The sequence below is a fragment of the Sarcophilus harrisii genome, chromosome 6 (genome assembly GCF_902635505.1).
Source record: "Sarcophilus harrisii chromosome 6, mSarHar1.11, whole genome shotgun sequence".
NCBI lineage: Eukaryota > Metazoa > Chordata > Mammalia > Dasyuromorphia > Dasyuridae > Sarcophilus > Sarcophilus harrisii.
Window position 1 is genome coordinate 126,780,676 of NC_045431.1, and position 23,024 is coordinate 126,803,699.

The window sequence follows — 23,024 nt, forward strand, 5'->3', positions numbered from 1 at the left end:
GAGCAGGCGGGTGAAAATTAGCACCCGATTATGAGCATACATGATCTTCCCCTAGAAGACAATAATATTGGCATTAAGCTTCTCAAGAGGGAAGATGCTTCTGGTTTTTAATATGTCTTAAATTATGTCAGGAAAAACACTGGAACATCACACAAAAGCCACAGTCAGTGTATATTGCTATCTCATAAAGCTGGAGATCTTTACAACAATATTGACACAGGAGCAGGCAAGCAAATGTCAGCCAATATAACATATGAAATACTTAACGTAACCAATTTTCAGCTGTCAATCAGCAGGGAATAATGACTGATGCAAGGAATCAATACCCCACAATTGAATTCCAGCTCACAAACTTGTTTCGTTCGGCACTATAAAAGACTGTCAAATGTCACACCCCAAGAGATGCAACAGGATTCCAAAGATTTATTTATTTCGAGCTCTGAAGTCTATTAGCAATACCTCTCCTTGTGCTACTGGACAGGGAGCTTGGATGACATTAAATTTTCAGAAATTTCAACTTGTTTCATTGGCCAATTAATAATGGCATATTCTACTTCATCAGGCTTGGGTTCACTTATTTATTTATTTTTGTTTGGAATAGGGACAACATAAAAACAAAAATAATTATACTCAATCAGGTATTAGGCTCTCAACAAGCAAACTTTGACAAAAAAATTCAAGGAATGTATTCATTTGGTCAGTTATTTCCAACACTTTCTTTTACATGACTTTAAGCTCAATTTAACAAGCTATAGCTTATGTGAACATAATTGTTTCCCTTATTAGACTGTGAATTCATTGAAATTAGATATTATTTTTGACTTTCTTTGTATCCCCTCAGCTTACACAGTGCTTGGCATGAAGTGGAAGCATAATAAATGTTTGTTGGGTTTATATAAAGCAGCTAATGTCCAAATGAAGCCTCTCTTCAATGCAGTATTAAAATAAGATGAATAACTAAAAGTGAATAGATTTCACAAACTCTGGCATTTTGAATTATTATATTCAGAAAAGAATATTTTTATTTCACATTCTCTACTGTTTCTGAATAATGAGAAAAATACATTAAGCTCAAAAAACCAAAAAACAAAATCTGACTTAAGCCCAACCTAAGGATCAGGGAAATATAATATTGGATTTTTTTTTTTTTTTTTGTCACTGGCCTGATGTCTGGGACCACTGGATGTTCATAGACTTATGAAGTAAGAAACATAAAAATATGCATCATACATTTTAAAAAACAGTTATCTCAACAAAGACACAAAACATAGAATTCCTTTCTACAATTCTCCAACTATTTACTTTAAGTCACACAGCTTCCTTTCATCCTTTTATATTCACATTTAATTGCAAATTTCCTTGCATTTGAATCTGTTAACACAAACAGGGAAGTTTATGGAAGAATTCAAATATACAAAGTGAAATTTTTAAATAACATCATTTTTCCAGTAACAGTTTTAACTTCAAAGATATACACACATACATATACACATACATATAGGACAGAATACATCAACAGGTGTGTGAGAATTCAAGAAAGGTTTCCTTCCAAGTCCATTAACTGTGCTTTGAAGAAAGCTAGAGATTCCATTAGGTGACTGATGAGGAAGTACATTGCAGATGTGAAGGAACAACTTGTTCAAAGGTATAGAGATGAGGGATGGATTACTGGCTATGGGGAATATGTAGAAAGTTGAAATAAACTATAGATACAAATATGACATTACAGTTTCATACTCTCATTTTGTGGAGGAAGGCAAACTCCTTCATAATATATAAAATGGAATAGCATGCAGTAAGGAAAGAGTAACTCAGAATATACTGATTAAACCTAGCAAAGAATATTTGGGGCTGTCCTACTGTGTCCTTAATTTATTTAAATTGTAGAATAATACTGAAGTGCAAAAGTTGAAAATGGAAAAGTCACTAATGTGTTGTCTAATTTCAGCCACATAAGCTACTCTTCCCTCTTGGTGATTTTTTGAAGGAATAAGTTTACAAGCCACAAGAGCATCTTTATTTCCCACTTGTAGCATCTAACTGCATTTTATTAAGGCTTTTCTCATCTTTTTCTTTGACTTATTAGGGGATGAAAGTGTAACAGTTGTTACAGAACCCTTACCCAAATGTCATTGACATAGATTAATATTCGGAGCTATATTTAAGTGAATTACTAATATTTTAAACTATTTTTAAAAATGTCAATAAGATTAAAAAGTACCACTATGCAAATAGTAAAAAGGACTTTCAATAAGGTTAAACATTTAAAATAATACATTTGTCTTCCAGAATATGCCATCATTGTGGCATCAAATGTCAGTGTGAAACACACATTTGGGATGGTCTATAACACTATAAAGACCACATTGTTGATTTTAGACTTTAGACAATTAAAAAAATATATTTTTTAGACATTCTTTGCACCAAATTCTAATAGGAATAACCATTCACTAGGTGGTAAAATAGATAGAGTAGCAACCTTCCAGACAGGAAGACTAAATGAGTTTACATCTGACCTCAGAAGATTAAAAACTATGTGACCCTGGGTAAATTGCTTGACCCTTTTTTATCTTTTTTACCTGTAAAATGAGCAGGGGAAGGAAATGGAAAACCATTCCAGTACCTTTGCCAAGAAAACCCCAAATGGGGTCACAAATTCATATAGAATAGCAACAAAAATATGGAAATCAAAGTTAAATATATAATTTAGTAGGATGGTTGCAGAGATTGTGAATGACTATCTGGTAGTTTTGAAGAGTAACTAACATATATGCACAAAATATTTGAAGAAGAAAGATAGTAATAATGCTCATCGACATTTATATAAAACTTTAAGAATGCAAAGCACTACACAGGCTCTCTCATCAGAGTTGTACTATTATAGAAAATTGTTGTTTAAAGTGTTCTCTAAATGTAAACAAAGAAAAATTGTATCTCAGAAACAAAGCAGTATGCATACACATGCATACACAACTTAAAGGCACATATAGAAACACAAAATAACAAGAATATTTTATTTCTCTAGTACACTAGAACACTAAAAAAATGCTTTGTTAGAAAGATTTTTTTAAAAATGTTGTTGATTAAATTTTGTAATTGTTTTGTAGTAACAATATCTTTTTTCCTTGAAAAGTAAATGAATTTTCCAGACATGCTCGCACTACTTTTTAGTCACTATAGCTCACAATTATAATATTTAAAGAGTATTTATCATTTTAGAGACTGGGTTTCATTCTTGAAATCTGTCTACTAATATCTGTCTACAAATTTTATTATCTTAGATTTATTGGACATGGTGAAAAAGGACTAAACAACAACAATAACACATTTCTTATTTTGATGTGATTATTGAATCCATGGCAGCTGATAAGAACACCAAAGGAAAGAATGTAGAATAAGAAGAGTGCCAAGAAATGTTATGTATTTGAAGAAGGCATATATTAATATCAAACAAAAAGATATCTGAAAAAAATTAAGAAACTTAAGATTGTGTATCTTAACCTGTATTTAACAGGAAATTCCCTTATAATAACCATGAGAAGTACACACATAATTTTAATTTAAGGATATGTACTAAAAAGATCTCTGATATTTTCTGAGGCAATCCATTTAAGCTTTTACAGCTGTGATTTTTATGAAGTTTTTGTCAATATAGAGTTGAAACTTGTCTTAAGTTTCTACCCACTGTTCATAGTTCAACATTTGGGGCCAAGCTGGACAAGAACTAACTCCTTTTCCACATGACAGTGATTCAAATATTTGAAGTTAGTTGTTACAGAACTGGATGCTCCTTAAATATGTATAGTTTCTTCATTTTAGAAATGAGGCAACAGAAACCACAGAGATTATTTGTGACAAGCACACTAAAATCTCTAGTATCTTGTCTTCTAATTTATTATATATTAATCCTTTCCCATTTCCCTTCCCTTCCCTCCACCTTTCCTTCCCTTCTATTCCCTTTTTCCTTCCTTTCCCTTCCATTTATTTCCCTTCCCTTCCATTTTCCATCTTTCCCTCTTTTTTCCTTTCCTTCTCTTCCTTTCCCTTGTTTCTTATGAGAGGGAAGGAATACATAAAGATATACTCTATCTTTTGTCAATTAAAAAAAAATTAATTTAATTTTTTTAAAAAATTGAGACCATTGAATTAACCCATTCTTATTAAAAAAGGAGACTTTAGTTACCACTGGGTTTATATGTCAAAGAGATATTAAAGAAGGAAAAAGGATCTGTATGTGCAAAAAAATTTGTGGCAGCCCTTTTCATAGTGACTAGAAACTGGCTGAGTAAATTGTGTTATATGAATATTATGGAGTATTATTCCTCTGTGAGAAATGACCAGCAGGATGAATATAGAGAGGCGTGGAGAGAGTTACATGAACTGATGCTAAGTGAAATGAGCAGCACCAGGAGATCATTATACACTTCAACAATAATACAATATGAGAATCAATTCTGGTGGAAGTGGCTATCTTCAACAATGAGAGGATCTAGATCATTTCCAATTGATCTGTAATGAACAGAACCAGTTACACCCAGAGAAACAATACGGGGAAAAGATGTGGACCACAACATAATATTTCCACTCTTTCTGTTATTGTTTGCTTGCATTTTTGTTTTTTCTTCCCAGCTTATTTTTACCTTCATTCTAAATCTGATTTTTCTTGTGCAGCTAAGATAACTGTATAAATATATATACATATATTGTATTTAACATATACTTTAACATATTTAACATGTATGGGACTACCTGCCATCTAGGGGATGGGGTGGAGGGAAGGATGGGAAAAATTATTTTTTTGTCAATAAAAAGCTATAATAAAAAAGGAAACTTTATTTCCAATAAATCCAAGGGTTGGGATTTTTACTGATTTCTTCAACTTCAGAATAACTTTCTTACCAAAATAGCATTGCATTAGAATATATTTATCTCAGCATGTTTCTTTCTGTTGTAACAATATTCCTTAGATTGATTATCTGATTGTATTCTTCAGACTTGATAGACTTTGCAAATACTTCCTAAAAAAAGTAATCCAATCAGTGGTATCTTAATTTATTAAGAAAAAGCCTCTTCTTTATCTATGGTGTTGAATCTTGTCAAATGTACCATTTTATAGATGCTTATAAGATTACAAGATTATAGATGTTGAGCAGAAAAGGACCCTTGAGGCCACCATATGCATTCCTTCCTTTCCCCTCCTCTACATAAACAAGTTGAGGCACAGAGAATCCAAATGATATGACAAAGATCATATAGCTAGTAAGAATCAAGGTAGATCTGAACCTTGGTCTTACTGACTCCAAGTTTAGCTCCTTATTCTCTAAACCATAATGTTTCTTGAAAAAAACTCAGGCCAATTTAATTCCAAATCAGTGAATGAGTCAAGTTCAAATAAAGCAGGCATAGGCTTCTGAATTGAAGTCCAATGTTCTAAGTGCAATGAAACCACACTTGGTCTTAACTTGTGAAATTGGTTTGAAAAGGGCATTTTAAAGACTTTTCAAACAACAAAAGTATTGAAATTCAACCATGTTTATTAAATTTATTAAATGTACATAGGTAAATATGGCATAGTTTAATGTACAGCATGCAAGATGATTATACATTGAACTTAGATGTATATTGATGATTTACAGAATTAATTTATCTAAGCCAGACACTAAAAAGAAATTATTCTATTTTATATTCTAACACCTTAAACCATGGTCCAAAAATTTTCACATACCAACATTCTTGATCTATAGAGAGCAAAGTATGTAGACAAATTATTCCAAAAGATTTCTTGATTTTACCAAGCATCAGAGATATAATCACAAGAGGAATGCACACACATATAGACACATGCATGCACACATTTAAGATGAATTTTCAAATTTGTAGCCTCATAAAACTGTTCTTCAGAAGCCAGAAAGGGATTCAGCAATATAGTATGATATTAACAATGCCTCTGTCCCCAGATTTTACTTAGGGTAAACTAGAGCTTTCATCATAATGATTCCCTAAAATAGGATATTGTGCTGTCATCCATACAAATATAGTAAATCAAAATATTTACAATGGTGTTCTGCTTTCTTAAACTTGAGAGAAAGAAATATTCTATCATTCCATGCTTATTAATTATGAATAGATATTTCTAAAAATTATGAATAGAAATTTCTAAAAAGAACAAAGCAAAAAAAGTTGATTTCATTTCCTCTCCTCTCCTCTCTTCTCTTCTACTTTCCTCACTCCTTTTCCTTTACTTGGAATATTCATCCAGATGTAAATTGTGATTGCTATAAGAAATATTCCTTGGTAAATAGAGGTTCCAATTCATTAAATTGAGATAACTTTTTAAATGTCAGGTCTGTCCAATAGACCCAACCCTGGCTTGATGTCATGTTGATAAGAAAGACACAGGTCAGGCAGAATGCAAGTGAGCAATCCATTTATTCATTAGAATGAAAAGATTTTTATACAGAAAAATCACAATAATGTGTAAATAGCTGTAGAAGTTATGTATTTTCTTGTTCTTCTGGCTGAACACATACTTTTAGTCAGTTTCTTGTTTTTCTCAATCATGAGGTCTGCACATACAACAAATTCATAGGGTCATGGAGAGTTGTGTTTAGGTGATGAATGAGCATGTGCTACTAGGTACAAGCTTCCCTGAAGTTCTGACCTGGACTAGGATTCACTCTCCACCTCTGTCCTATACATTTAAAAAAAATGACTGAAAAGCTTACTGTGGCATTATAGGATATTTAAGCCCACATGTATGGTTACCTATTTTCTCTTTATGAATCATATGAACTATGACAATAGTAATTATATTAAATCAAGAATATTATGGAAAATAGCAATATCATTTTTATATAAAATATATCTAGGGAATGAGCAAATATGCTCTAGGTAATGAATAATATTGATGTTAAACCCAATTTTTCTGGAGTTGTCAAAATAGCACAGGAATATTCTGTGCATGTATAAGAAAGAATGCAAAATTTATATAGGGAAATTTTTATTTAGGCACTTTGAAAATGACCTGACCCACACTAAAGAATCATGTATGTGACACTTATTAGACATCGTTTAAATTTAGATAATTATTCATAGACGTAAACTCTTCTTAATATCAGGTAAAACTTTTACCATCTGAACTGCGGAATTTAGAATTTCTGAATTTTGAGGATCTCCAGAAGCCATTATGTTCTCAACTGACACCTAGACAACAATCCTTCTTATCAGATCTCAGACAAATGGCTTTTGAACACCCCAATGAAGGAGAATCCATGACCTTCCAAGACAATCTATTACATTCATTGGCAGTTCTAATTATTTTTCCCACTTATATCCAGTCTAAATTTGTCTCTTTGTAACTTTCATCTACTACTTTTCTGTGGTTCTATGAATGGTAGCTGTGTTAAATGGGGTGTAGTGTGTAGTAGGAAGACTTGTACCTTTGGTGTGAGGGCTGCTTTTTGTCTTTGGTATTCCCCTTAATTCACCCAACTTTTGCCTGTGACTCCAAGAAACTGGAATACACATAATGACCATGCCTGAAATTATTGCATCAGATAGGCTAAAATATATTGACAGGAACTGAAGGATCACCCTTTGGTGAGTTTGGCAGTCTATGCCAAGCATGTGAAAAATTTCTCTGGTTGGAATAGGCAGATAAGGATAATTTTTTTCTCAATAGCCATGAAGACTGTTGAAGCAGGAATCATAGAATACTTAGATCTTGGGCAGATATCAAAGATGTCATGGACATCCACTGCATCCCAAGCAATCACTAGTCATCTTGACTTTTATCTGACCACTGTACTTTGATGATTCTGGAAAAGAGAATGAGTAATCACATTTAGCTCAACTCAAACTTACTTAATTTAAAATTATGTTCTAATCAAAAGATATCACCTACACAGTTTTAACATTTTTACCTACCTTGAAAATCCAAGAAAAGAAATAGTTGTTATACATACACTGGGAGATATAGTCTCAACCCTGCACCCAGGTAGCCCGGGTCATAGGGTGCTCTTCTCATAGGATTGAAGCAACAGTGAAATCGGTTAGCCTGCTGAGTATATGAGCAACTTTTTTGAGACACTCACTTTCTGGGGTGAGGAAGGAGCTAGAAAAATGCCCCTCCAAATTGTCTGCTTTACTCAACCCTGACCTTTGTATCATAGGAAGTAGGCATGCCACCCTGTGGTCAAAACACACAAAATAGTACAAAATTTTTTTACAAAAATGATTTCACTCTCCATTCATATATGGGATGTGTGCACATTTATGGAAAACTGTGGTGTTCTCTTCTTTTTTATAATATATGATGGGTTCTCTGGGAGCAGATTTCTTGGGGAGGTTTTCTGGAGGCAGCCTTAGTTTCAGTTTCAAGTAATAATAACTTCAAATACAGCCAGGAGTTAAAATCCAAAAGTTTCTTTTCTCCTTCCAAGTCTTATCTCTTTCCTTGGGCCTGGGTTAGCTTTCTTAGAGGCCTCTCTCCTTCCTTGGTTCCAAGAGCTCTTGAAGCTTCGAATGCAGTCTCTAGCTTGTCAGTCTCCTTACCTGAACTCACTTGAGCTTTCTTTGGTTCCAAGAGCTCTCGTTGCTAATCTTTTGCCTCTAGCAGCTTTTGCTTCTAGCTCAACTCTTGACTCTTGGCAATCTTCCGAATTGAACTGACTTCACTAACTCAGCTCCTTTTTATGCTCTTTTGGAGGTGTGAACTCAAAAGGTCAATTCCTGCTCTGAAAGAGTGTGATTGTGGGTTTCTGACTTGTGAATCTCATACTGAATACTGACTTCTGAATCTCCCAAAAGTGTGAACTCCAGCGAGTACTTAAATACATTAGTGAGTTAGAGAATTTGCTAAGTACCATACTAAATTAGGCAACTGACTTATCACTTTCTAACAGAAAACATGAAATCTAGTAGATTAACAGCTCTTATTGCAAGAGAACTCAACAGGTAGAAGCCCAGAAATAAGGCTGGCAAAGAAGGTCTGCTAACAGAAATCAGAGCTGTAATATGTGGTTTTTTTTGGTTTTGTTTTGTTTTGTTTTAATGCTATAAGGCTGGAGTAAATTTTAAAATCAAAAGTACTCTAATTAACAAGTTTGTAACTTGTAACAAGTTTGTTGTAAAGGACAACAGTGTGACTGTCATTTACAGAAAGAACCATGTCACTATCATCAATGAGTATCAGATGAGGAATCCAGAAACAACCAAAAAAATTATTAAGATCTAGACATCTTCATGATCACTGTGCCAAAAGAACACAAACTTATAATTATGGATAATGCTAATGCAAGAGTTGTCATAGAATACCAGAGTAGCAGCAAGTACTTGGGAAAAATGGAGTTAGAAGACTTGTGCATCACATTTTTCATTACCAATACTGTCTTCCACTTACCTAAAAGCAATAAAACTTTGTGGATGTAATCTTACTGCAAACATTGACATTCAATAGACTATGTCATTGTTGTTGTTTGTATTTCATTCTCAAAGAGGAATGTGACATCAGGAAGGTGACGCCATGATAAGAAAATGAATTGGATTAAAGGGAGAAAGGATTGCAGAATCATCAGTCTCACTTTCTCCTCCAGAGTCATCTGGATTCAGGGGCAAGGTAAATTTCAGGATTACTAGAGATGACCTTAGATGCAGTAGACCTTTGACTTTTTCTTTTTGTTATTGTAAGAAGAAATTGATGAGATATGAGAGAGATGAAGACAGTGTGTAGTATAGAGTGCTGAACTGATCATAGTCTTATTCTCTCTAAGCTAAATATTTGCATTAAGAAAATAGTGGTCCTAAGGTAAGATTACTAACAGAAGACTAAATGTCAACAGATTAAGGAGAGTCTCTAAGCAAGAACATTTTGTTGCTAAATTGGGGGGAAAACAGCCAGCACAAGGGTGTCAACAAAGCAACAGAGTGGACAGCTTTCAGAGATTTGGTATACTGCATCTGCTATCTGATCCAAAACACTTGCAACCATCAAGATTGGCTTATTGAACATGCTGGGAAAATTCTGAAGTTGTTAAATGAAAAATGAGAATTCCCCAGGATTTATCAACAGGATAGATCATTCATTGGGTAAGCTGGGATAATATAATAAAAATAAGAATTCTGCCTGAATTGGTCTACTTGTTCAGTGCCATAACAATTAAACTGCCAAAATTATTTTCTAGAACTAAACAAAATAATAACAAAATTCATCTGGAAGAACAAAAGGGCAAGAATATCAAGGGAAGTAATGAAAAAAAAATACAAAAGATGATGGTTTAACAATACCAGACCTAAAACTATATTATAAAACTTCTGACCAAGATGGCAGAGAGGAGGCACACAGCTGTGTAAGCACTGATTTTTTCTCTCAGAATTCATTTCATGACAAGCTTCTGAATTAATGCTTGACTGAAAAAAACCCCACAAATAGTTACTAAGAGATCCTTGAGATTTGACAGGAAAGGTCTGTTTTTGTTCGAGGACAAGGATGGTTTTAGATCAGGTGCAGGCTGAGGTCAGGCAGCAGCAGCAAGAGCACGGGAGGCAGCTCACAGCCAAGCAGACCGAAGGTGGGTGGGGTGTGATCTCAGCTGTCTCTGCAAGAAGAGCTTTGCTACAGGATTGGATATTTTACCCTGGCAGCAAGTCAATAGCTCAGCAGAGAAGCTAAAAACACCAGGGGTGAAGAATACTAACCCAAACAGCTAGAGTTTCTCGGGACCTGGACACCCCTCCCCCACAGCGTCTCAGCACAATCTCGGGGTCTCAGAGCTCAGGCACAGCACAGTCATCGATGTCCTGTAGTGCCTTGCTGCTACCCCCCTTCCCCCCCCCCACAGTCTGTAAAGAAGCTTGGTAACACCACCCAGCCCCCCCCCCCCAAAAAAAAAAAGCAGATTCCATTTGGGGTTTTTTTCTTTTTTTCTTTGCTAGTTTGTCTCTGATTCTTCTCTGACAAAATGAGCAAAACATTGAAAAGGACCTTAACCATTGACAGCTTTTATATGGAAAGAGAGCAGACTCTAAACCCTGAGGAGACTAAAACAGACTGTCTCCAGGTAAATCCCCAAAGGAGGAGATCATCTGTTCCTCAGCACAGATGAATCTCATAGACGAAATTTAAAAGGCTCTCACAAGAGAGCTAGAAGAAAAATGGGAAAAGGAAAGTGAGGCTTGGCAAGAGAGTCTGGAGAAGTCATCCCACTCATTTAAAGACAAAGTGGATAAAGAAATCAAATCCTTGAAAAATAGGATTAGTGAACTGGAAACAGAAAATAGCTCTATAAAAAATAAAATTGGCGAAATGGAAAAAAAATTCCATAGAACAAAACAATTCAATTGGACAATTAGAAAAAGATATAAAAAAAGTGAGTGAAGAAAATACTTCATTGAAAATCAGAATCGAACAAATGGAATTGAATGACTTGAGGAGACAACTAGAATCAGTCAAGCAAAACCAAAAGAATCCAACAATGGAGAAAAATATGAAATACCTTCTTGGGAAAATAACAGACCTGGAAAATAGGTCTAGGAGAGACAATCTGAGAATTATTGGACTCCCAGAAAAATATGATGAAAAAAAAGAGCCTGGACACTATTTTCCAGGAAATTATCAAAGAGAATTGCCCAGAAGTCATAGAGGGTAAAATAGACATTGAAAGAATTCATCGATCACCTACAGAAAGGTATCCTAAAATCAAAACACCAAGAAATAGAGTGGCCAAATGCCAGAACCCTCAAACAAAGGAAAAATACTCCAAGCAGCTAGAAAAACCGAATTCAAATATAGAGGAGCCTCAATAAGGATCGCCCAGGATCTAGCAGCATCCAAATTAAAAGATCAAAGGGCCTGGATTATAATATTCTGAAAGTCTATGGAACTTGGTATGCAACCAAAAATGCCTCACCCAGCCAGAATGAGCATCTTTTTCCAGGGAAGAATATGGTCATTCAATGAAATAAGCAAATTTAACCTATTTTTGATGAAAAAAACAGAATTTAAGAAAAAGTTTGATCTACAAATATAGAACTCAAGAGAAACCTAAAAAGGTAAAAAGAAATCTTGGGAACTATATTTCTGCTGTAAAGATGTATAAAGAATATATGTATACGTTGTTCTAAAAACTAGAGGTGGAAAGGACATTGTACCAGAAAAAGGGTAAAGTGGGGGTACTACATCTCACGAAGAGACAAAGGAAACCTATTATATCTGAGAGAAAGAATGAAGGGGCATGAATATAGTGGGTATTTTACTGCCATCAGAATTGGCTTTAAGAGAAAAATTATAGACATATTCAATTTATGGTGAAACTTCTCCCACCTCATTGAAAAGTCAGAAGGTAAAAGTGAAAAGGGAAGGAATAAGCTAAGCATAAGGGAATATGGAAACTGTGAGGGAAAGGAGTAAGATAGGGGAGGAACTCTAAAGCAGGAGAGGGATAATAAAAAGGGAGGGCTGTGAGAAGCAAGTAGAGCTCACAAGTTTAATACTGGGAAGGGGGGTAAGGAGAAAAGAATGGAGAAAAGCATAAACAGGGGTTAACAAGATTGCAAGTAATACAGAATTGGTCATTTTAACCATAAATGTGAATGGGGTAAACTCCCCCATAAAGAGGAAGCGGTTAGCAGAATGGATTAAAAGTCAGAATCCTACCAATATGTTGTTTACAGGAAACACACCTGAAGCAGGGAGATACATGCAGAGTAAAGGTAAAAAGTTGGAGCAAAATCTACTATGCTTCAGTTGAAGTCAAAAAAGCAGGGCTAGCCATCCTGATCTCAGATCAAGCAAAAGCACAAATTGATCTAATTAAAAAAGATAAGGAAGGGCACTATATCTAGCTAAAGAGTAGCATAGATAATGAAGCATTATCAATGTTAAACATATATGAACCAAGTGATAAAGCATCTAAATTTTAAAAAGAGAAATTAAGAGAGCTGCAAGAAGAAATAGACAGCAAAACTATAATAGTAGGAGATCTCAACCTTGTACTCTCAGAATTAGATAAATAAAACCACAAAATAAATAAGAAAGAAGTCAAAGAGGTAAATAGAATACTAGAAAAGTTAGATATGATAGATCTCTGGAGAAAAGGAAATGGAGACAGAAAGGAGTATACTTTCTTTTCAGCAGTTCATGGAACCTATACAAAAATAGACCATATATTAGGACATAAAAACCTCATACTCAAATGTAGTAAGGCAGAAATAGTAAATGCATCCTTTTCAGACCACGATGCAATAAAAATTACATTCAACAAAAAGCCAGAGAAAAGTAGACCAAAAATAATTGGAAACTAACTAATCTCATACTAAAGAATGATTGGGTGAAACAGCAAATCATCGACATAATTAATAACTTCACCCAAGAAAACGACAATAATGAGATGTCATACCAAATGTGTGGGATGCAGCCAAAGCAGTAATAAAAGGAAATTTCATAGCTCTAGAGGGCTACTTGCATAAAACAGAGAAAGAGAAGGTCAATGAATTGGGCTTGCAACTAAAAATTCTAGAAAAGGAACAAATTAAAAAGCCCCAGTCAAACATTAAACTTGAAATTCTAAAAATGAAAGGAGAGATCAATAAAATAGAAAGCAAAAAAAAAATACTATTGAATTAATTAATAAACCTAAGAGTTGGTTCTATGAAAAAACCAACAAAATAGACAAATATTTAGTAACTCTGATTTAAAAAAAGGAAAGAGGAAAATCAAAGTGTTAGTCTTAAAAATGAAAAGGGAGAACTCGCCATTAACGAAGAGGAAATTAGAGCAATAATTAGGAATTACTTTGCCCAACTTTATGCCAATAAATTCGACAACTTAAATGAAATGGAAGAATACCTTTAAAAATATAGCTTACCCAGATTAACAGAGGAAGAAGTAAATATCCTAAACAGTCCCATCTTAGAAAAAGAAATAGAACCAGCTATTAACCAACTCCCAAAGAAAAAATCCCCACGACCAGATGGATTTACATGTGAATTCTACCAAACATTTAAAGAACAATTAACTCCAATGCTATATAAACTATTTGAAAAAATAGGGATTGAAGGAGTCCTACGAAACGCCTTTCATGACACAGACCGATACCTAAACCAGGTAAGCTGAAAACAGAGAAAGAAAATTATAGACCAATCTCCCTAATGAATATTGATGCTAAAATCTTAAATAAAATATTGGCAAGAAGATTACAGACAATCATCCCCAGGATAATACACTATGACTCTATGACCAAGTAGGATTTATACCAGGAATGCAGGGCTGGTTCAATATTAGGAAAACTATTAGCATAATTGACTATATCAATAACTAAACTAACAAAAACCATATGATCATCTCAATAGGTGCAGAAAAAGCCTTTGATAAAATCCAACATCCATTCCTAAGAAAAACACTTGAGAGTATAGGAATAAATGGACATTTTCTTAAAATTGTCAGGAGCATATATTTAAAACCATCAATAAAAATCATATGCAATGGGGAAAAATTGGAACCTTTCCCAGTAAGATCTGGAGTGAAGAAAGGTTGCCCACTATCACCATTATTATTCAATATTGTATTAGAAACACTAGCCTCAGCAATAAGAGTTGAGAAAGAGATTAAAGGAATTAGAGTAGGCAATGAGGAAATCAAACTATCACTCTTTGCAGATGATATGATGGTATACTTAGAGAACCCCTGAGATTCTACTAAAAAGCTATTAGAAATAATTCATAACTTTAGCAAAGTTATGCTACAGGTTACAAAATAAATCCTCATCAATCCTCAACATTTTTATACATCACCAACAAAATCCAACAGCAAGTGATACAAAGAGAAATTCCATTCAAAATAACTGTTGACAGCATAAAAGATTTGGGAATCTATTTACCAAAGAAAAGTTAGGAATTATATGAGCAAAATTACAAAAAAACTTTCCACACAAATAAAGTCAGACTTAAATAATTGGAAAAATATTAAGTGCTCTTGGATAGGCAGAGCAAATATAATAAAGATGACAATATTCCCCAAACTAATCTATTTATTTAGTGCTTTACCAATCAGACTTCCAAGAAAATATTTTAATAATCTAGAAAAAATAACAACAAAATTTATATGGAATAATAAAAGGTCAAGAATCTCAAGGGAATTAATGAAAAGAAAAAATCAAATGAAAGTGGCCTAGCTGTCCCTGATCTAAAACTATATTATAAAGCAGCAGTCACCAAAACCAGCTGGTATTGGCTAAGAAATAGATTAGTTGATCAGTGGAACAGCTTAGGTTCACAAGACAGAATAGTCAACTATAGCAATCTAGTGTTTGACAAACCCAAACATCCTAACTTTTGGGATAAGAATTCATTATTTGACTAAAACTGCTGGGGTAAATGGAAATTAGTATGGCAGAAAGTAGGCATAGACCCACATTTAACACCATATACCAAGATAAGATCAAAATGGGCCCATGATTTAGGCATAAAGAACAAGATTATAAATAAATTAGAGGAACATAGGATAGTTTCTTTCTCAGACCTGTGGAGGAGAAAGAAATTTGTGACCAAAGATGAACTAGAGACTATTATTGATCACAAAATAGAAAATTTTGATTACATCAAATTAAAAAGCTTTTGTACAAACAAAACTAATGCAAACAAGATTAGAAGGGAAGCAACAAATTGGGAAAACATCTTCACAGTTAAAGGTTCTGATAAAGGCCCTATTTCCAAAATATATAGAGAACTGATTCTAATTTATAAGAAACCAAGCCATTCTCCAATTGACAAATGGTGAAAGGCTATGAACAGATAATTTTCAGATGATGAAATTGAAACTATTACCACTCATATGAAAGAATGTTCCCCCCCTGCTTTTTTGACTTCACCTGAAGCAAATAGATTTTGCTCTAACCTTTTACCTTTACTCTGTATGTATCTCCCTGCTTTAAATGTGTTTCTTGTAAACAACATATTGTAGGGTTCTGACTTTTGATCCAGTCTGCTATCTGCCTCCTCTTTATGGCAGAGTTAATCCCATTCCCATTTACAGTTAAAATTACTAATTCTGTATTTCCTGCCCTAATATGCCCAGATTATGCTTTTCTTTTTCTTGCCCCCCCCAACCCTCTTTCCCCTTTTTAAACTTATGTGCCCCACTTGTATAATGACGCTCACCCTCTTTAGAATCCCTCCCTCATCCCCTTTGAATGACTTCCCCTTTCTTGTACCCTTTCCTTATTACTCTTTTTCTTTTCCCTTTTCCTCTCCCCCTTTTTAATGAGGCAGGAGAGGATTTTGTCTAAAACAAGTATGTCAATTATTTTTTCTTTGAGCCAACTCTGATGAGAGTAAGATTCACACAATGTTCCTCCCCCTCTCTAAATCCCCTCAGATATGTGTATGATAAGTTTCCTTTGTCTCTTTGTGGGATGTAGTTTTCCTCTTTTTATCCCCCTTTCCCCTTTTCTGCCATCATCCCTTTTCCATATCTACTTCCCTTTTTTATGTTATATCAGTAAAATCAAATTATACATGTAGTCTTTTTGTATATCCACAACAGAAATACAATTCTCAAGAGTTCCTTTTACCTTTTCTGCATCTCTTGAGTCCTATGGTTGGAGATCAAATTTTTTGTTTAGTTCTGGTTTTTTCCTTAGAAACAAATGGAATTCATTTGTTTCATTAAATGTCCATCTTCTTCCCTGGAAGAAAATGCTCAGCTTAGCTGGGTAGTTTATTCTTGGCTGCATTCCAAGTTCTTTTGCCTTTTGGAATATCAGATTCTAGGCCCTTCGATCCTTTAATGTGGAGGCAGCCAGATCTTGGGTGATCCTTATTGTGGCACCTCAGTATTTAAATTGTTTTTTTCTGGCTGCTTGTAAAATTTTTTCCTTAATCTGATAGTTCTGAAATTTGGCCACAATATTCCTTGGGGTTTTTATTTTAGGGTCTTTTTCAGAAGGTGTTCAATGAATTCTTTCAATGCCTATTTTACCTTCTGATTCTATTACATCTGGACAGTTCTCTTCAATGATTTCTTGTAAAATAGCATCTAGGCTCTTTTTTTCATCATAATTTTTGGAAAGTCCAATAATCCTCAGATTATGTCTTTTAGATATATTTTCCAAGTCTGTTGTTTTTTCAAGTAGATATTTCATGGTTTTTTCCAGTTTGTCAGTTTTTTGGTTTTGCTTGACTGATTCTTGCTGTCTCAATGAATCATTCGTTTCTATGTGTTCAGTTCTGATTTTTAATGAATTATTTTCTTCATTAGCTTTTTTTTACTTCTTTCTGTATATGTCTAATTGAGTTTTTAAATGAATTGTTATGCTCTATGGAATTTTTTTCCATTTCACTAATTTTTATTTTTATTGAATTATTTTCTTTTTTCTTGGGGCAACTGCCCCAAGGAGAAGCCTCATACTGTGAGTTGGGGCTGCAGGCTTGTGCTGTGATCTGTGCTCTCACTTCCGGTTTGGCGTTCTGCTTGGAGCCTTAGTTCTCTCACTGCTTGTACCCCCCATCAGGGTTGGAAATCTGCTCTCTTCCTATATAGAAGCTCTCTATAGTTAGAGCTGGCTTGGCTTTTTTACTCATTTTTTAAAAAAAGCTTAGGGTCTCTTCAGGGCACGGAGGTTCTTAGCTTCCTCTACAAAACAGGGATAGATGGACAGTAGCTGTCCTTCAAACAGGATTCAAAAAATGGCCACACTGCTGTGGAAGTGGTACTGCCCTGGGAATAGCCCCACAGCAGAAATGTTACTGCCCTGGAAAGAGCCTGACTATGCTGGAAGTGCTACTGCCCTGAGAAGAGCCCCACATAGTACAAGTGCTACAGCCCTGGGCAGAACCCCAATGTGCAGAACAATGGGTGCCCTGGGACAAGTGGCTGAGCAGCAGAAGTGTCACTGCCCTAGGCAGAGCCCCGCACTGCAGACTGTGGCTGTGCAGCTATACTGTGGGCTGTGCAGCTACACTGTGGTCTGTGCTGAGTCACTCCCAGTGCTGGGTGTGTGTGGCCAGGTCCTGTTAAATTCTGGCATTTTGGAGTACACTCTACCTTTGGCTTTTGTGTAACTTCTCTGCTGATCTATGGCTTTGCAACCAAAGCAGAGGAGCCAACCTATGGTAAAGTCCTCCCTGACAATTCTCTACCTAGGGAGACTGCACCCCACCCCCAGTCTGCTTAGTGAGAGCTAGTCTCTGTGTTCTGCCTCTGTGCCTGCCCTGGCCTCCTCCTGCCCGATCAACACAGACCTTTTCTGGCGATCTTCCAAGTTATCTGTGACTAGTAATTTGTTGTACTCCCAATATTCGTGATTTTTACCAGTCAGCTACTATTTCTGAGGCTGAATTGGGTAATTAATAAGTGAGGATAGAAGGGAGCTCTGAATGAAGCATGTGTCCTCTCCTCCATCTTGACTCCACCCCACCCCCCATTTTTATCTTAAAATTTCTATGATGACAGGAAAGTTATGAAGCAGTTACTGCAGTAAACTGGAAAATGTAATGACAACAATGTACATATGTGGCCCATGCCATAGGGTGGTCTTGTCACTTGACTGAAGCCCCATTGAGATTGGGCAACTCCATAAGTATTTGGGCAGTTTAATAGGGCTTTGGAAAAGACTTAGGAATGGTTAATATGGTGTTTGCCATATTATGCCAAGTCTATGAGAAATGCCAGAAGCAATGCAACTTTTATGGATGGTTTTCCTGGTGTTTGTGTTAATTTTGGCATAATAATTAAAACCAAGAAAATAGAGGCACTCCACCAGACATGCTGCACTATCCATATGTGGAACCATTGGTTACAACAAATGGAGAAATATTGACTGCCATGACTTGGTTCACTTACTTTAATGGCATATTTTTTAGGGATGGTGGATGAGGTTGATGCACACATTGTTAGAACTAGATCAGTGTTTGGGAGTCTCCAAAAGAAAGTGTAGAAGAGAAAAAGTACCAGACTGAAGGTCATTGTGCTGGCTTTATTGTGATATGCATGTGAAACCTGGATAATATATACCAGTATCACGGAAAGAAATTGATTGTCTTCGGAAGATTCCAAAGATCACTCTTCAAGATAAGGTACTGGACTTTGACATCTTTTATTGAGCTAAACTGCCAAGCATTCAAACCCTACTGCAGAATTCAACTCCAATGGACTGGCCTTGTTCTTTGAATGTCAAATGTATCTTTGCCTAAAAGACAATTTTATGAAAAACTCACACAAAACAGGTACTCGTATAGAGGTTAAAAGAAATAATATAGTGATACTCTCAAGGTTTCTCTGAAGATCTTTTGAATTAATTGTGTGACAATCGATACATTGGCATGGCATTGCTTAGCATGGTATGTCCACATCAAAGAAGGCAATGTGATCTATGAGGAAAGCACAATTGTAATAGCTTGAGACAACTGTGAGGTGCACCAAATTTAGAGATATTGCCACTACAAATGTTCATCTGGACTATTCATTCCTGATCTGTGGTACAGCCTTCCTAGCTTGTATTGTAGTTGATCAGCCACTAGACACACTGTATCTTGACTGGACATAATGATGTCATTTTACTTTTTTCTTGATAATGGAAAACAACAACCAATCAACCAGTCAACTTTTTCTTTTGGCTAGGGCAATTGGGGTTAAGTGACATGCCAGGATCGCATAGCTAGGAAGTGTTGTCTGAGAACAGATTTGAACTCAGGTCCTCCTGACTTCAGGGCTGGTGCTCCAATCGGCTATCTTAAATAAAAAGGGAATCATATGTAGAGGCCTTATAATAGCAGTCTTTCTTTGTAAATGAAATCTATAGTATCAAGGCATTGTAGACTTGGAGTTGGAAAGGATCTCACATACAATCTCTTTCAGTCCTCTCATTTTACAGAAAACAAAACTGATTCAGAGAGATAAGATAGGAAAGTCACTCTCTCAGGACCACATAGTGGCAAATGGTAGACCCAGGAGTCAAAATTGTAGAGGGCCAGAACTTTGGAGACATATACTTAAAACAAGGATGCTTACCACAAGGTGTTAACTTGGTAGAATTGAGGAGATACATGTACATATATGTGAGGTTCTTTAGTATACATATACTTAGTATTTAGCATGGTGATGTGAAACTCTAGTTCATACATAATCAGTATGCTATAATGATGCAAGTGTAATAGGGTATTTAAGGGCTGAGAAGGATTGGAAATGAGATATTCCATCTTTGACCATCCTCCTGATGCCTCTCTGGCTTCCAGCACTCCTCCACTAAGATCAAGGCTGGTCCTGAGATCCTCCAGAGAGCCAGTTCAGACATTACATTTTGATACCTGAACAGGGATCTCCAGAAGGACATTACATTTTCAGTGGGCCCTGAAAGAAGCACACTACATTTTGAGGCTCTGGATGTAAGGACCTACACTCAGAAGTTCAACTGATGCAATCATAAACTCAGTGGAGAAGGTCCTGTGACCCAGAAATAGGATGAGTACAAAAATAGACAAGCAGGATATTTTGGTAAGGGCTAAAATAGTCACTTTCATTTTTTTCTCATCTAAAATGTGGAAAATACTAAGAAAAGAGCCTTCTTCAACCCAAGGGAAATGTGTAGAATCCATAGTTAGGTTAATAAAGAAACAAGGTTTGTTAGTAATTTGGAAGCAGATCATTGGGCTCATATTAGCGTGCATGTCTCCTTGGCTCTCTAAGGAAGAAAAATTAGAGGCAGATATGTACAAAATACTTAGCAAATCATTGACTATTACAATGTTAATGGTCCTGTTTCAATTCCTGAGGAAACATTTTCTATATATGACATAATACAATTGGCTATAAGAAATTACATAAGTTCTAAAATAAGGGAAAAGGATAGAGAATGGGAGGGAGAGGTTACTTACAAAGCAGCTGAAAAGCATGAAGAATTGGACAAGAAAGGAGTTAAGTACAGTACTGATGAAATTAAGGAATGTGTTGCTTCTCAGTCAGCACCATCTATGCAGCAGCTTTTTCCTCCCTCTATGATATGATTACAAAAGGCATTAATTAAAGCTAAAAATTAAGGACATATCTGATTTAAAAATAGAAGCATACCCTGTGATTGAAGAGTTTGACTCTTCAAGTCAAGAAAAAAAGAAAATATACTCCATTTAATCTAGAAATTATCAAAGATCTGAAAAAGGCTTGGACTTTTTATAGATTTACATCATCTTATGTTAAGATGTTATTAGAAGATTTGGCTTTTGAAGTTTTAACCCCTAGTGATTGGAAATCTATAGCAAGGAGATGTTTAGAACCTGGACAAAACTTGTGGCTTTCTGAGTATAGTGATCTCTGTAGAATACAAGCCCAGCTAAATAGGCAACCTGGAGTTAATATACCAGTCACCTTTGATGAACTAGCAGGTTTAGGTCTTTATGTAGACACTTTAGCACAGATTAATTACCCTATGAGCAAATTGCTGCTGCTGCTATCAAAGCATGGGGTACCGTCCCAGAAAGACAAGACAGCGGGGAAGACTTCACGAAAATAGCTCAAGGTCCAAATGAATCCTTTGCGGATTTTGTGGGACATCTACAGACAGCTGTCATATGAACTATTGGTGAAAATGTAGCAACAGAAATTATGATAAAACAACTTGCTAAAGAAAATGCTAATGAGGTTTGTAGAAGAATTATACTAGGATTATACAAGGATGCTACTTTAGATGAGATCATAAGATGCTGTGCCACAGTGGCATAAATACCTTTTATACCCAATCTATAATGCAGAGTTTTCAAGATCTGAACAGAGGAAGACGGGGTTCCTTTTGGCAAGGAATTCCTAGAGAGACTCGTCAGTGCATTCAGTGTGGTAAAGTAGAGCATCTGAAAGCTCAATCTTGGCATAAAGATAAAGTGAAAAAACAGGTGGCTGAACAAGACCCAAAACCCCATGTCCAAAATGCAACAAAGGCTTCCATTGGGCATCAGAATGTAGATTATCTCAGGGAAACAGGAATCAGGGCTCATTTTTTTTAAAGGCTGAGTCCTATTCTTAGAGCAAAGGGAAGATTTCCCAAAGCTTTCTCTACAGGTGACAGTCATTTTAGTTTGCCCTGGGGCAAGTACTGCTGACTAACTTCTAATGTTTGGTAAGTGTTGCCAAGTGGCATTTATTCTGGGGTTCAGAGGCACACTACTTGCCTTTCCTATTTGTGTTGGATATCTCACAACTAATCTGCTAATCTACTTGCTTGTAACCAGGACAGAGTAGCCTAAGAACCTCTCAGTAGATTCTCCTTTGCACTGACACTGCAATACCCAGACTCCCTGAGCTGTGTCTTGCCTCAGCTGCCTCCCTCCCTGCTCAATTGAAATGAACTTTTTCTGAAGTCCTTCCAAAGTATCTTCTGCTGGAAATTTGTTACACTCCAAATATATGTGGATTCTATCAGTCCAAAACCAGTTCAGAAGCTTGACCTGGTGTTGATAAGAGGGACACTAGGAGCTCAAGTAAAGACGTGTCTACTCTCTGCCATCTTGGATCTGCCCTTATACTTTTTTTTTTAAATAATTATAACTTTTTATTGACAGAACTTATGCCTGGGTAATTTTTTACAAAATTATCCCTTTCACTCACTTCTGTTATGACTTTTCCCTTCCCTCCCTTCACCCCCTCCCCCAGATGGCAAACAGTCCTATACATGTTAAATATGTCATAGTATATCCTAGGTACAATATATGTGTGCAGAACCAAATAGTTCTTTTGTTGCACAGGAAGAATTGGATTCAGAAGGTAAAAATAACCTGGGAAGAAGAACCAAAATGCAAACAGTTTACATTCATTTCCCATTGTTCTTTCTTTGGGTGTGGCTGCTTCTGTCCACCATTGATCAATTGAAACTGAGTTAGATCTTCTCTTTGTCAAAGAAATCCACTTTCATCAAAATACGTCCTTATATAGTATCGTTGTTGAAGTATATAATGATCTCCTGGTTCTGCTCATTTCACTTAGCATCAGTTCATGTAAGTATCTCCAAGCCTCTCTGTATTCATCCTGCTGGTCATTTCTTACAGAA